Source organism: Lissotriton helveticus, chromosome 1_2 (genome assembly GCF_964261635.1).
Source record: "Lissotriton helveticus chromosome 1_2, aLisHel1.1, whole genome shotgun sequence".
NCBI lineage: Eukaryota > Metazoa > Chordata > Amphibia > Caudata > Salamandridae > Lissotriton > Lissotriton helveticus.
In genome coordinates, this window is record NC_136058.1 from 394,881,002 (window position 1) to 394,895,021 (window position 14,020).

A 14,020-nucleotide genomic window follows, 5' to 3' on the forward strand; every position below is an offset into this window, starting at 1 on the left:
CAAACTACCCAAGCGCGACTCGAAGGCACGTACACGGAAAAAGGGTTGGGTCGCAAACACCAGAGAGAGCACAGAGTCAAACGTGACTAGAATACCGCTACCGAGCGAAGAGCCTCGAACTACACAAGACAGGCAACCAACTAAGAACGCCGAGCCCGGGAGCAACATTTTTTGCTAAGGGGGGGGCGATCCAAGGAGAGGAACTCCGACATAAAAGAAAACAGCTGCAAGCTACGTAGTAAAGTCACACCCTATGAAATCTGAAACAAAACACTCGCTCCGCTCCCGTAGCCAAGAAAAGGAGAACAGAGCTGAAGTTGTGCGAAAGGGCCACGCACCAATGTGAAAGATGGTCCCCAAGTGAGCACCCATAAGGAAAAGGAGGGACCCATGGTGACGCTCCATTGCCCCGCGGGCAGGAAGATGGTCGGGTTGCGAAAATGGCCGCAGCCTGCCGCCCCTGCCCACCAGAGCAGTGGACAATAGCTGCCCTGAACCTTAAAATGGCCGCGACCTTGCGCCCCTGCTTACGTAAGAAGTGTCCCCAGGCTGCCCAGAAAGCCAAAATGACCTCTACTTAGCGCCAACACTGCATGGATATAGAGCAGATGCCCCAGAAGTCCAGGCCGCAAAGGACACCGTAATCGCTAATCAACAATTATTACTCAGACGTTCCTGCAGCGCGTCTAGGGCAGGGCCGGGGGACCGGCAATGCACCGGGGAAACAGCACGACCTGCCCACAAAGGCTGAAAATAAAACGGACCATCGGACCCCTGCGTGTCCCGCCAGATGCGCCGCCCAGACCCTGGGCAAACCCCCCCCTACAACAAACGACAGCGCCCCCCCCCCACAACACAAGGCCAACCACTGCAAAGAAGCACCCGGTGGGCGGGGGGGGGATGCATGCAAGTAACGGACTCGGGTCGCATCCGTGAAAATAACCTTCGACGACCGAAGCGTGCGACCAAGGGAATTTCTAAAATTACAGTCTGCACATGCACCCAGTCACCAACTTCCTAATGCCGAGCCACCTCATCACGCCCCAAAGATAGCTCCCCAGGGCCGAAACCGAACCTAGAATAGCCCTTAACCGGCCCGTGGCAGAGGGGCTCTGACCAAAATGCATTCAAGGCGCTGCAGCCACGAGAGAAATTGACCCTGCAAACACGCCAATCCGCTGCACCAGGTGATATCCGAACACACTTAACCTCGGCATGGCAACCCTTGTGTGCCTCCGGAGCTCACAACACTGCAGACACGGGAAGAATGTGACCTGCCCGCAAGAAAAGGAATCCAAGGCTGCCGTCAACAGATATTAAAACAGTATTGCAGATCCCGAAAGGGAAATAAGCGCGAAAAGCTAAAGCAGCGAATACACAAGCATACTGCGTGACACTTCGCCCGATCCGCACCTTATTCCCCCATCCGAACACACTATTAATGCATGAAGAACAAAACCATGCCCATGATAAACAAGCCAGGCAGCAAACCCGTGACCGCCCAGTCCTCGAACCCAGGATGCAAAACAGCCCCCCCCCCTCCAAGCAGCCCACGGCCTCACTGCGGGGAAACAAGCTGATGAAAGGATTATCCGAATAAAACTCGGGTCTATAATTAGCATTCCAAATTCTATCTCTGCGCACTAAACCCACAGTTCTAAAAGCGCTTACATAGCGCATCGTAAAACACGCCAGCCCGGCACACATGCCCCCTAAAAACCCACGACCGGGCACTGGAGCATGGCGTAGGCCTCTGAACCCCGCTGTCCCCTCAGCCGAAATGGCAAAATTAAACCAACAACTTTCGAGCAAACCGACTCACCACAATTAAAGCTAACCCTCGGTGCAGCGGAAACAACGGAACTCCGACGCCAGACCAGGCCTCCGGCCCGCCAAGGTGCCCGCGTGACCAGAGGGCAACAAAACGGCGTCAGGGTGAGGGGACAGCAGACAAAGAGGCCGCTCGGTGGGCGGGGGAGGAATATATACTCTCCCCCCGCCCACCACTGGAAGGACGTGACGCGCGGGACCCCCCGGGTCCTAAAGAGCTGGGCTGCCCCGTGTGCCTTCCTGTGGCACTACGGTGGCCGCCCTCTTATCTGTGTCCCCTGCGGGGACGTGTCGGTCGGCCTGCAGAGCAACAAGAAACTCCAAGAACTTCTTGAAACTGTGGCAGAGCACCAGCAATGGAAGAAGACTAATCCTATTGCTCCCTCCTGTAACCGCCGTGGATGATCATGAGGCGCAGGCTGAACCGAAAGCAACCGGGCTGGCCACCCGTTGTTGTGCTGGTAGGGGCTGGTGACATCACTGGGGCTCAGCTCTGCCTCTCCTCAGCTTGCGTTGTAATGATCACGAGGCAGCCGGGCCATTGCTTAGCAACAAGATGGGGACCCCTGGCCTGGGCCTCGAGTCTGAGTCTCATGTTGTGGCAGGTCTCTCGGACTGTCCAGGCCCCAACTCAACAGGATGTGTGAGCAGAGAGGAGCCACACTGAAGTCAACAACACCGGTCTCTGTCTGTGTGACTCAGTGTGTTTCGGGCAGGCCACTTCACAAATCAGAACAAAAAGACACTGTGGAGAACACAGAGTGTAAATGTCCATGCACTGGCCCGACCTCGGACTTGATGATAATGCCCACTATTCACAGCCCTAGATGACACTCAGAGCAGCTGCTGTGATAACACGTGCTGCAGAGGTATTGTATCATACTGACACCCATGTACAGCTCTGCCAATGTAAGCTGCGTCCTGGCCTGACTGACACCCATGTACAGCTCCGACATCTACCTCTGCACTAACCTGAGGCCCCCTGCGGTTTTGTACTGTACTGACACTCATGCACAGCTCTGCCAGTCTACCCTTATCCTGAAGCCTAATGAATTTCTGTACTGAACTGACACCCGTGTACAGTCTGCCTCTATACTCCAAGCCCAACTCAATGTTCATCCATTCCGTTCGAACGTACCGCCAGTGCCCCTAATTTAGGTCAGACTAAACCAGGGGCAGCAGGGTCTCTGACTCCGGAAGGATGATCAGACAGAGCAGCCCTGCAGATCGATGCTTTTTATTATGCGAAATTATTGTTTCACTGCATCATGTCCTGTTAGTAAAGGTCACGGTGGTGCTACGGCTGGGCAAGTAGAATACCTGACGCAGTGCTCTTCGTAGAAGGTGCAAGGGGATGGGCTGTAATAATGCTGAAGGCTCAGTGGTTACCTCTGTGCGTAGGTGCTGCTGTGTGACAGTGAGTGTCTCACCTTCTGGCTGGCCTACCGGTACCCAATTTCTTTGAAAACTACTCTTCCTACTACATTCGCAGCCTAGGCTTTCTGCCTTTTTAAAAAAAAAAATAAACGCATGTCACGGGAGGTAAGCGGCTGCATAGAAGTTAACAAACAGCTCTGAGCTCTTGCTGCCGAGTGTCACTTTTGTCTTAACATGGTTGCTACCTCCTACATTTTGTTTGCTGTCACACTTGCGCCAGACAGTTCCACCATTGCCTACGACGTAACGTTACGTTTGTTCTTGTGTTTGAGTGTCTGCCATTTATTGCACTATTATAGGCTCTAGTCTACTTGTTACTAACTTTGCACGCTTTTAAAACTTACTTGCACACGTCGCATCATCATGCCACTTTCCTGTAATGCAGGGTTTGTGCGATCTCGTTTGCTCACAATTGTCACTTATGCCTCATGTAACACGTTTGCTTAAGCTTTTTGTGTGATTAACTTGCCTCATAACTAGTGTCTCCTCAGTACTACAGAGTTGTTGTCTCTGTTGTTGAAGTGCTCTCTGACACCCGGGGTAAGTTGTCCGCGTGACGCGGCGCTGCAAAGTGCATAACATAAAAAATAAATAAAACCGTGACAGTCAGTGACTGACACTCTTACTAAGTGACTTGCTCAGCTGCTGCCGTGCCCACCCAGCCACGATGTGGTTCAACACTGGCCACTCTTGACGAGTCTGTGTGCCAGCTGTGCCTGCTGCTTCATCCCGACGGACACTGTCACTCCTCGGCCGCCGCCGGGCCGCCGCCGCTGTCACCCCCGACCTCGGGCCTGGGCGCAGCTTGGCCAGAGCAGCAGTGAGTCTGTCGCCGCCGCCGGGGCGCTCGGCTGACCTGAGGAGCAGCTCAGTTGCCAGAGGTGGGCCTGGGGCAAGGTGCGAGCTCAGCTGTAGTGTCAAAGCCATGATGGCACTCAGAGAGACATGAGCGTCTCGTGCCGCGCAGTCTGCACTTGCGCTAATCGGCACATCCGGATTAATCCCTGCCCCCTGGTGCGGTGATTGACAGCTGAGTATTACGACTCAGAGGGCAGCCCGGCCCCCCTGCAGCAGACTAGGAGAGAGTCCGAGTAGCCGCGCCGGCGCCGCCTGCACCATGATTTGTTTGAGCATACAGTTTCCGGGCAACAGGAACTCAGTCGGACAGCACTGGCAGCTGCTGGCAGAGAGACTTGATTCATTGTAGCGCGCTGCTGAGCGCGGCAGCAGAGTCTCTCAGTTAACTGTTTAGGCACTCGGGCGGCTGGCAGCACCTCTCTCTGGCGAGCCTGGCACAAGTCGAAATGCGTGACAATGCATTTCAGTGCGGTGATGCGGATCACCGCACTGAAATGCGTGAGCGTCACGCCTGTTGCGTGACGCTTGGCAGGACTGAAGCCCCGTTACCGTGACATGAGTGAGGCTACAAACCCATTCACTTTTATTACTGCACTGGTAGTGCAATCGGCTGTACCAGATATAAAAAGCCATGTAAAGTCACCCTGCATGACTTTTCATTACCTTGTAAATATGTTTCCCTTTCAAAGGGGTTCAATGTGTGTTGCTGTGGGTATTTCCCGCAAAATCCATGGGACTTGACACTACAGGAGAAATGTCACAAAGAAGAGAAATATTTATTTTTCTTCTTTTTTTCCCATGCACAGGAAGAAGAAAATACCATTAATTATTAGTTTTGTGCAGGAGGGTGTCAATCATCCCAGCAACGCAGGAACCGTGGCAAAATGATGCAAGGGGAAAGCACACTGATGTGTCTTTTGCTACTAATACGACGCATGTGGAGAAGTGTGGCTCACCGACTAGAGCGGCAGACCCTGAGGCAGAGGTCTGGTCCGGACCAGGGTTCAATCCCTGTCGCGGCAGGGTCTTGGGCTCAATGTCCTCGGACCCGATAATTCTCGCCTCGGTGCCTACTCTAATTATGAGTTCAACGCTGGCAATAGCTTGCTTAATCTCCACAACGGCCCTCACAAAGCTAGGATGCCTGGCTTCACCTTGGGGGTGCCCAGGAGTGGACACCTCACAGGAACAGGCCTGGAAGGGTTCCACAGCGGTATTCGTACAGCGCTTAGAGACCCCTGGGTGATAGGCGCTATACAAATCCAAATTACATTTACATCTCTGTGCTTGAAAATGACGCAACACTGCAGCCAGGCTTTCGGCGGTGCGCTGCATCATTTTCTTGTAGATGAGGCCCCTGGTGCTTAAAGCCAACAATTGCTTTAATTTAGTTGTCTCCCGCCTGAAATTGCCTCCCTGTTGTGTTCTTATTCTTGTTATTATTTAATACTGTGGAATTTCGAATGTATATGTATTCTGTTCTATGCTTTGTCTTGCTTCAACCAGTATCTCACTGCTGCTGATGCGGACGGACCTGTTTCCTGTGCCTTGAATATTCTACTTACATTTTCTCCAGGAATCTATACAACAATTTATGGTGGCGGGCTGGCGGATGAACTACTTTCTCAATAAGAACATTATTCAAGGAAAAGAAAAGTGATAATTAGACTCGGTTGGTGCTAAAGGGTATAACGGAAAACAGACAATACCGAGAAGAACCAGACTAAACGTCACTGAGGTACTCTCAACCTCTATTGTTAGTTATTTTCGTAAAATAGCGTGGGACAATCTGTCCGCTATTTTACTCATGTCAGTTATGGTATATGCGTTCTTTAATAAGCAGCGCGTCATTTGAAAAGTCACTGCGCGCTCCTTACCTGCTGCCTCCAAGCAACGGAAAGACGCATTACGTAACGTGACGGGTGTAGGAGAGTAGGGTCTGCTATCCTATGGTCACCCCAAATTTTTGCTTTTTGCTTCACTGGTTTATGACTTAATGTGGCTGTGGGCCTGCTAATCAGACCCACAGCCTGCTGTTCTCTCTCTAAATTGTTACCCATGTACTTTAGGTGCATAACGAAATTGGAACTGGTTCACCTTATTGGCCCCTGTAACAGTGTACCCAGGTACCCAGGGCATAGGTGCTTCCAAGGCCTACCAGGGGCTGCAGCATGTATTATGCCACCCCTGGCCTGGCCTCCATATTTGACACAACTGGCTGATCACTCAGCTGGGGTAAGTCGGTGTAACCACCCCTTACTTAGGTGTAGTATGCCTATACCTAACTTAAAATGGACACATATGTTCCTATCAGCCACTCCTATGGAAGGCCTCATCAATCCTGGAGGCAGAGTGCTTGGAAATATGTGAGATGGTGCTCTGGCATGAGCTGAGCCTGTCTGCAGCTTTCGGAACCATGTCCTTTAGCTGTTCCATGATATTGCCATACCATATACTCTTAAGTGCATTATAATCCTCGCGGTTAAATGCTATCTTTGGTTTGGCTTTATCAAAACATGTCGAGTAAGGTGTCATACGAATTGGAATACTACCCCCTCGCCAGTTCTGGCGACGGGGGTAGCATTCCACCCTTCTAGAGGGACACGACATGTACCTAACCTGAACCCCGGTTAAAGTTAACCACTTGGATGCTAAGGCATGTCAGGGATTTATGCTAGACTTCCATTGAAATGAATGGGCACTCCATGACGAGCTGACCTTGTCATTAGCATCCAAGACAGAGCCTCAGCATCACAAAATGGATGCTGCCACCACAGACACAAGTCTGACCTCCTGCTGCTGGGAGTCCTTCCAGCGAGGGCAGCTTGGACAAAGGGTTTCCTGCCTTGGGAGGTGCTAGCACCACCCCAGACAGGATTTTGTGTATTGGGTAGGACAGGGCTGAATAGAATCAGACATGCCTGGGGCAAACAAGGTGTCCCTGTGCATAGGCCAGTTCAAACCGGTGCGAAACTGGACAAAGGAAAGGGGGTGTAACCACCCCCCCTTCCTGGTTCCACCCAGAGGAGGGACCTAGTAGGTGATCCGGCCCCCCAGATTCGAATAAGAGTGGGAGCTGTGTCCTGAGACTTCAGATCATCCTGAATCAACTTGAAATACAGAAGAAGACTGGACTTCGACATTCTGCTGCTCAGAAGACGGAAGAGAATCTCCCTTGTGGCCAAGGAGTGACCACCCTGTTCACACAGGCACCATCCAGCAACTCGCTGTCTGCTTTGCCGCCGCCTCCCGCCGGAGACCGAGCCAAGAGCCTGTCAAGACCCAGACTCCCAGACTTCTCCCAGCCCGATCCACAGTCCCTGCAAAGAAGGGACCCGTGGAGGCATCGAGAGACGTGGGACCGGACCTCTTGGAAGACCCCCGAAACGCTGACTGTGCAGCATCAGAGGTACCCTCGATGCTGTGCTTTGGGGTTTGAGAAGCCCCAACCTCGAGCAGCCCTTGCACCGAAGATCAGCCCCCCAGCATCTCCACGATCTGCCTGGGGCCCTTTTGCATTGTCACCAACCTAAAATTAACAGTGAGTCCAAAAACAAACAATGTACCCAAATATACAAGAACAACAGGGAGTAGTTTTAACATAAACGAGTTCCTTTTGCATTGTGCCACTTGACGCGCCTACCCGTCCACTTGCCACGCGGCTAGTGGCCATCTTGGTGACAAAACCTTCAACTTTCACTGCGGGTCTGGTTGCCCCAGACTTGTTCCTGCTCCTGTAAAAAGGAGCCCCTGCTCTGACCTTGCTGGTCCGAGTAACAAGCCTTTTTTGATTCCTGTGTGGCTTGCATTAGCCAAGGCCTGTTTGCTTCAATCAAGTTGCCGACACTGCCAACAGCGAGAAGCCTGCGTGGGACAGCTTGTGACCGACTCCTGGACGTCTTCGACCCCTCGTGTCCACGTGGCTGCAGAGAGAAGCTACACCTCGACGCCTGTTTGCACCCGACATCGCCTGGTTCCACTCTGGTTCCACGGTAGTCACTGGCTAGTGACTTTGAACATTGTCCCCTCTGCTTTCAGGTCTTCACCTCTTCAGATCCACCCTTGGATCCACCGGAACTCTTCACATCGAGCCGCCTGCAGCATCTTCAGCTCCAAGCACCATCGACCTGCGTGACGAAACCCGACACTACTTCGACCCTATGCACCCGCTTCCTGTGGGTGAGGTAACTCAGCTCCGCCGGTGTTCTCACACTGGTACACACCTCTAGTGTCTGTGTCTGAAGTTTCATCCTTCTAGGTCACTCGGAAGGTTCCTTTCTAACTAACTTTGTACTTTTTACGCACCATAGACTTTGCATTGGTGAGTGCGTGCACTTTAAACACTGCACCCGAGTCCCGCGGGCCTTTCCCGACTTCTTCACTGTTAGTCCCGAACAGCTCCAGCGATTCCCCAGGCCCTAGACCTATTTCCTGCTCAAGTGGCATCTCTTATACCACTTTCTTAGTATATGGTTTAGGTGGCCCCTAGGGCTCATCCATATTGTGCAACTTTTGTGTATTTTAACTGTGTTTTGTTTTAACGCTTGTGCTTCTGTGCTCATAAAGAGTATCAGGGTTACTTGTAGTAATAAATCCATATATATTTTCAATATATATCTGTGTGGTGTCCTTTCATTTGGTATTCAAGGGATTGTGTATGGTAAAACAGCTTGCTTCACATGCCTTTACAGAGTTTAGCCTAAGACTGCTTAATCCATGCTACCCCTAGGATAGCTTGTCTATAAGGTTGACTTTACAACCTGCACCATAAGGGTTGCTTGGCATGGTACAAGGGGATCACTAGAACTAGTGAGCATCATATACCAGGCCAACTTCTCACAACGGGGTCACGTAACGTGACCCGACAGAGGAACCGTTTAAAAAAAAAACCAATTTCAAGTCATTTCATCATCATACGTATCTTAACTTAGCAACCGAAAACCGAGCAACTGCTTTAAGAGATTCTTATCGGATTACACAGGAAACAGGTGGGAGTCCTTAATTACGTTCTTATTCTTACTAAGAATTATTACATTTTTGTTCATTTAACACGTGATTACTTAAGACATTATAGTGAATACTGATACTTTATATATTCTAACATGGCTCAACAAAACTTTACGATAAATCCTCCTCACAAAATTTTGGGTGTCAGGCAACGAATCAACTATGATTTGGACAGAGTGGAAAGATTTCTTTTCTACATTGCTGCCATAGATGAAAACAAAAAAAGTCTGCTGTTCAAAAGAAAATAATTATTTTGTTATTACTTGGTCCAAAAGGATTAAAAACATATACCAGAATGCCAAAAGCTGTAGTTAGTGGTGATACAGATGTATTTCTATTTGGACAAATATTTTACACCTAAAGTTTGCATAGGAGTAAAAAGGTATAAATTCTTCCAACGCAAAAAACTTAAAGGTGAAGCTGTTGATGACTATGTTAAGGAACTTAAAAAATTAGCCATTGATTGTAAATTTGGAGCTAACCACAATGACTTTATAAGAGATCAAATTGTGATACACTCTAACAATAGTACTATTCAAGATCGCTTATGGATCAATGGTGACTCTTCACTACTTAAGGTGGTTAATTTGGTGCGCAAAGCAGAAATGTCAGGCAGGTGTGCAACAGAATTACAACTTCCAGACAAAGAACGGTCAGACGTGTGTAATGTGAGCCATAAGAATAAATTTGAAAACAGTAAGGAATACGAACAACAATGGAGATCAAATAATTCAGAAGGGAGATCAAATAACTCTGAATGGAAATGTTATCGATGTGGCAGCAAAGATCACTTAGCACACAGTAAGTCATGTCCCGCACTTAAGCAAAAGTGCATGAACTGCGGTCTGGTTGGGAATTTCACAAAAAGTTGTTGAAGGAATAAAGTCAAAGTGAAATGCGTCCACGATGTGGGAAGTTCTAGCAGTAGTGAGAATGAAAATGAAGAAGGAAGTGATAAAACGTCATCTGTCTTAAATCTTCAAGAAAGGAGATTTGTGAGATGAGAAAAATAGATGAGAAAAATACAAAAGGGAAACCTGAATGCAACATGTCCATTGGTGGATTGAACATTAGAATTTACGCAGATTCAGGATCACCGTTTACAATAATCAATGAGGAGATATGGAAGGATAAGTTTAAGGAACGAATAGGGGAATATTTGTCTCTGCCGGATATCAAATCAGAAAGCTTTACAGGTGAAAGTATAGATATAATTGGGTACAGATGGTTATTATTTGAATTTAAAAACAGAAGTGCTAGAGGAAAGTTGTATATAGCAAAGAGTGGTCCGTCAGTACTTAGTTGGCAAGACCAAGGGAACTTACACATCATATTAGACCCAAATAGCAAGGAAAAAGTCTTGGTTGTTGACGAGTCAACGTCCATTGGAAAGGAAATGGAATGTAAATTTCCTGGAGTATTTAAAAAAGAATTGGGTACCCTTGAAAGATTTGAACATCAGATCATTCTGAAACAAGATGCAATTCCTAAAATTCACAAAATGAGAATGTGGACTATAGAGAAGCACTAGATGAAATAATTCAAATAAAGCACACTACTCGGTTGGCATGGTTGGTGCACATTGAAAACTGTTTTTTAAAGTTGGGCCTTTATAGGTTTTGGACAGATCCTGACTCCCTAACTCATTCTTCTAAAAACACTTCTCAAGGCAAGGTACTGGGAATATACCCACAGTTATTTAATTCAAAATTCTAAAGTAGGAACATTGACTCTTAATTTTTTGGATGCTAAAATTGAGAGTAAATTTGAATGCTTTATGGACGAAATCTAGCCCCCTGTGGCCAAATCATTGTATTTAAAGTACCGTTATGGCATTCTACAAATTAAATCCAGAACATCAGTGTAATAAAGGACTCTGTGGCAGTACCAAATTGGACCTATGTGAATTGTGTGATGAGGGCGCTAGGGGGCGCACGAGCAGCATGGCTGCACTTCTGTGAGGCTCCTGCCGCCTGTGCCAACATCCGATCATTATCCTACGATGACCACCCCCAATGCCGTTGAAACTTGGCACAACTGTTGATGACCACTGACCTGGCACTCGTTGCGAGTTTGGAGCGATTTGGCTGTCGGAGTCCGGAGATATCCTGTAGTGAGTGAGGCACCGACTGTGGAGGCGGAGACTGGCTGATCTGGAGGAGGGACGCGGTCACTACGCGATCCCGTGGCTCCCGCGTGGTGTGTGGGCCAGGACCGAAGAGCGCCTGTAACACCGCGATCCCCTCTGCGGGGACATCGAAACGGCGGGGGCGGACCATCTCACACTGCGGCTGGATTTGATGTAGGAGACGCCGGAGAAGTGGCTGGGCCAGCCGCTGGTTGAAGCGGACCCTGCCCGATCGCGGGCTGGGACGCAGATATTGCGCTGAGAACCTGCATTGCCGCGACCCCTTCCACAGCGGACTTGAGGCACACCAACACGACCTGCGAAGTCCGGTGAGAGACGCCGGGGGTGTAGATCTGATTGGCGCTGGGACATAGCCCTCGTGCGACGGACTGTACCCTACACGTGCATTCATTGATCTGCTGAACGGAGGCAGTTGCATTGTTATTTGTGCAAGGAGTGAATTTAATGCGCTAGGGATTCGCCTACACGTCAGACTTGGAGTGGGGGCTCAGGAATTAGGAGGCTGGAATTTCTTTGAAAGGGGCTGCTGAGGACCCACTGACCCCAGGCTGGCTGTGATTATTGGGGCTGCACCGGGTACATGCTGGCATGTCCATTCTGACTAACGCATACGGAGGTGCTGGGGACTTACCTGCTTGAGGATTGCACTTGGGATTGGCTTATGTCACCTTGCATGGAATTGCTGCGCCAACGCAGACCGGTGACATTGGTACGCTCCTGAAGCCGCGACGCTCGCTGGATGCTGAGCACGTGAAGTACGAGACACCGCGGGAACAGAGTTGCTCCCTTTACACTGAATACCCACCGTGGTGGATGCATAATGCAATGGTGGAGAGGCACGCATTGACAGCGTGTGTTGTGGATTGCGACTAGGCGGATCTCCGTACATCGGCGGCAGGATTTGTGGACACTGTTGGAATCTTCCCTGGTGTGAGAAAGAGCTGGACGCTGCGACCGTAACGTTACATGTCCGGAGCTTCTGACTCGCCGAGAGGTGGGACCAAACGAACGCATTCGCTTACTGCGGACAAATCAGCGAGAGGTACTGCCATGGGCCGGCAGGATACCCGACAACCGAAATTATCTTTTGACTCGGCCCCGGTGTCGAAAAAGACTATGAAGGCGGCGACAGATCCGAATGGGTCTCAAAGCCCTCCAGCAGCGGGGCCTAGCTGCGGCGCGGCTGCACCGGACATGCATCTACTACTGCAGGAAATGAAGCAAGGGTTCGCGACGGTGGTGGATAAGGTGGATCGCTTAACCTCCAGGATGGACGCCATTGTGCAGAAGATGGATGTTCACGAGGAACGCCTCACGGAGGCGGAAAGAAGGATTTCAAGTAATGATGATACCACGGCATCCCATGCTACTCGACTGTCGCGAATGCATAACATCCTCAAAGTAATAGCTGCTAAGAATGAGGAGTTAGAAGCGCGCAGCCGTCGCAATAATGTCCGTGTGGTAGGCGTGCCGGAGTCTACGAACACTGGGAGAATGGAGGACTATGTTGAACGGATACTCCAGACGGCGATCGGAGCAGACGCTTTTTCTAAGCAATTCATAGTTGAGCGTGCGCACCGTTCCCTCGGTCCGCAACCCCAGCCTGGTGCCCCGCCTCGACCGATAATAGCTCGACTACTGAATTATCGGGACAGAGACACTGCACTCCGTGCTGCACGTACTGCTAAACAGCTGACGTGTGATGGCATTACTTTCACACTGTACCCGGACTTCACGCCACTTGTCCAGGACCAAAGGAAGAAATTTCTCAGTGTAAAGAAGAAGCTGAGGGATCTGCAAATAGACTATGCTTTACTATATCCGGCTAAACTACGAGTCACGTATCAGGCAAAGCAGCACTTCTTCATGAACCCGCAGCAGGTGGAGGACTTTCTAAAATCACTACGACGCAGACGGGGGAACGATCCTGTGGAGGAGGAGGTAGAGAATGAGGAGGACTGATATGCGTGTCTGGATTGCTGGGGCACCTCCTAGCCTGCTGTGCCTTGAGTTTGGGGCCGGGACGTATGCTGTTTTCATGGCGTTGAACTCGATACTATGCTGAGATACTTCCACTATGGACATTCGAGAGAACTGACGATGGCATTGGACTATGGGTGGTAAAGTATGCCAGGCGACACCCCCCCATCCCTCGAATTGCCCCTCCAAGGGCGGTATCAGATTAGGGGTCGAGGAGCGGGGGGTGCCAAAGTGTGTACCTTAGATGACCCTACTAGGGTGTACCCCTTTGACATTGTTTATTACACTGCAGCTGGTTGGGTGTTTGCTAGCAGTGATGGGAGGGGGGTGGGGTATGTATGCTGGGGAATTGGGGTTACTTCAGTGGGCGGAGGGAGGGGGGGGGTCCGGAGTTTGAGTTGATGCATGAAGTTGGCTGTGGGGTGGGAGGAGGGGGAGTGAATGGGGTGGTATCTGGATTGAGCCATTGCTGGCTGCGGATGTGGCAGATTGCTAGGAATTGGATTCACCGGATTGTGTGGGATGAGTGGATTGGGACGTTTCAGTTGGTTGGGGAGAATGTATGGAAGATGATAGGCTACGCGCCTGAGATAGTTGGGAGGATTCAGGGGAGGGGGAGGGAAGGGAGGGTGTTTGGTTGCACTGTACGAAGGAGTCACACCATATTGCAAAATGATTGGACTATGTTGGCGGTCATGCATGGGCGGAGGGGAATGCGGGTAGGAGTGAGTATCGCTGTGACTGATGTCATTGATGATG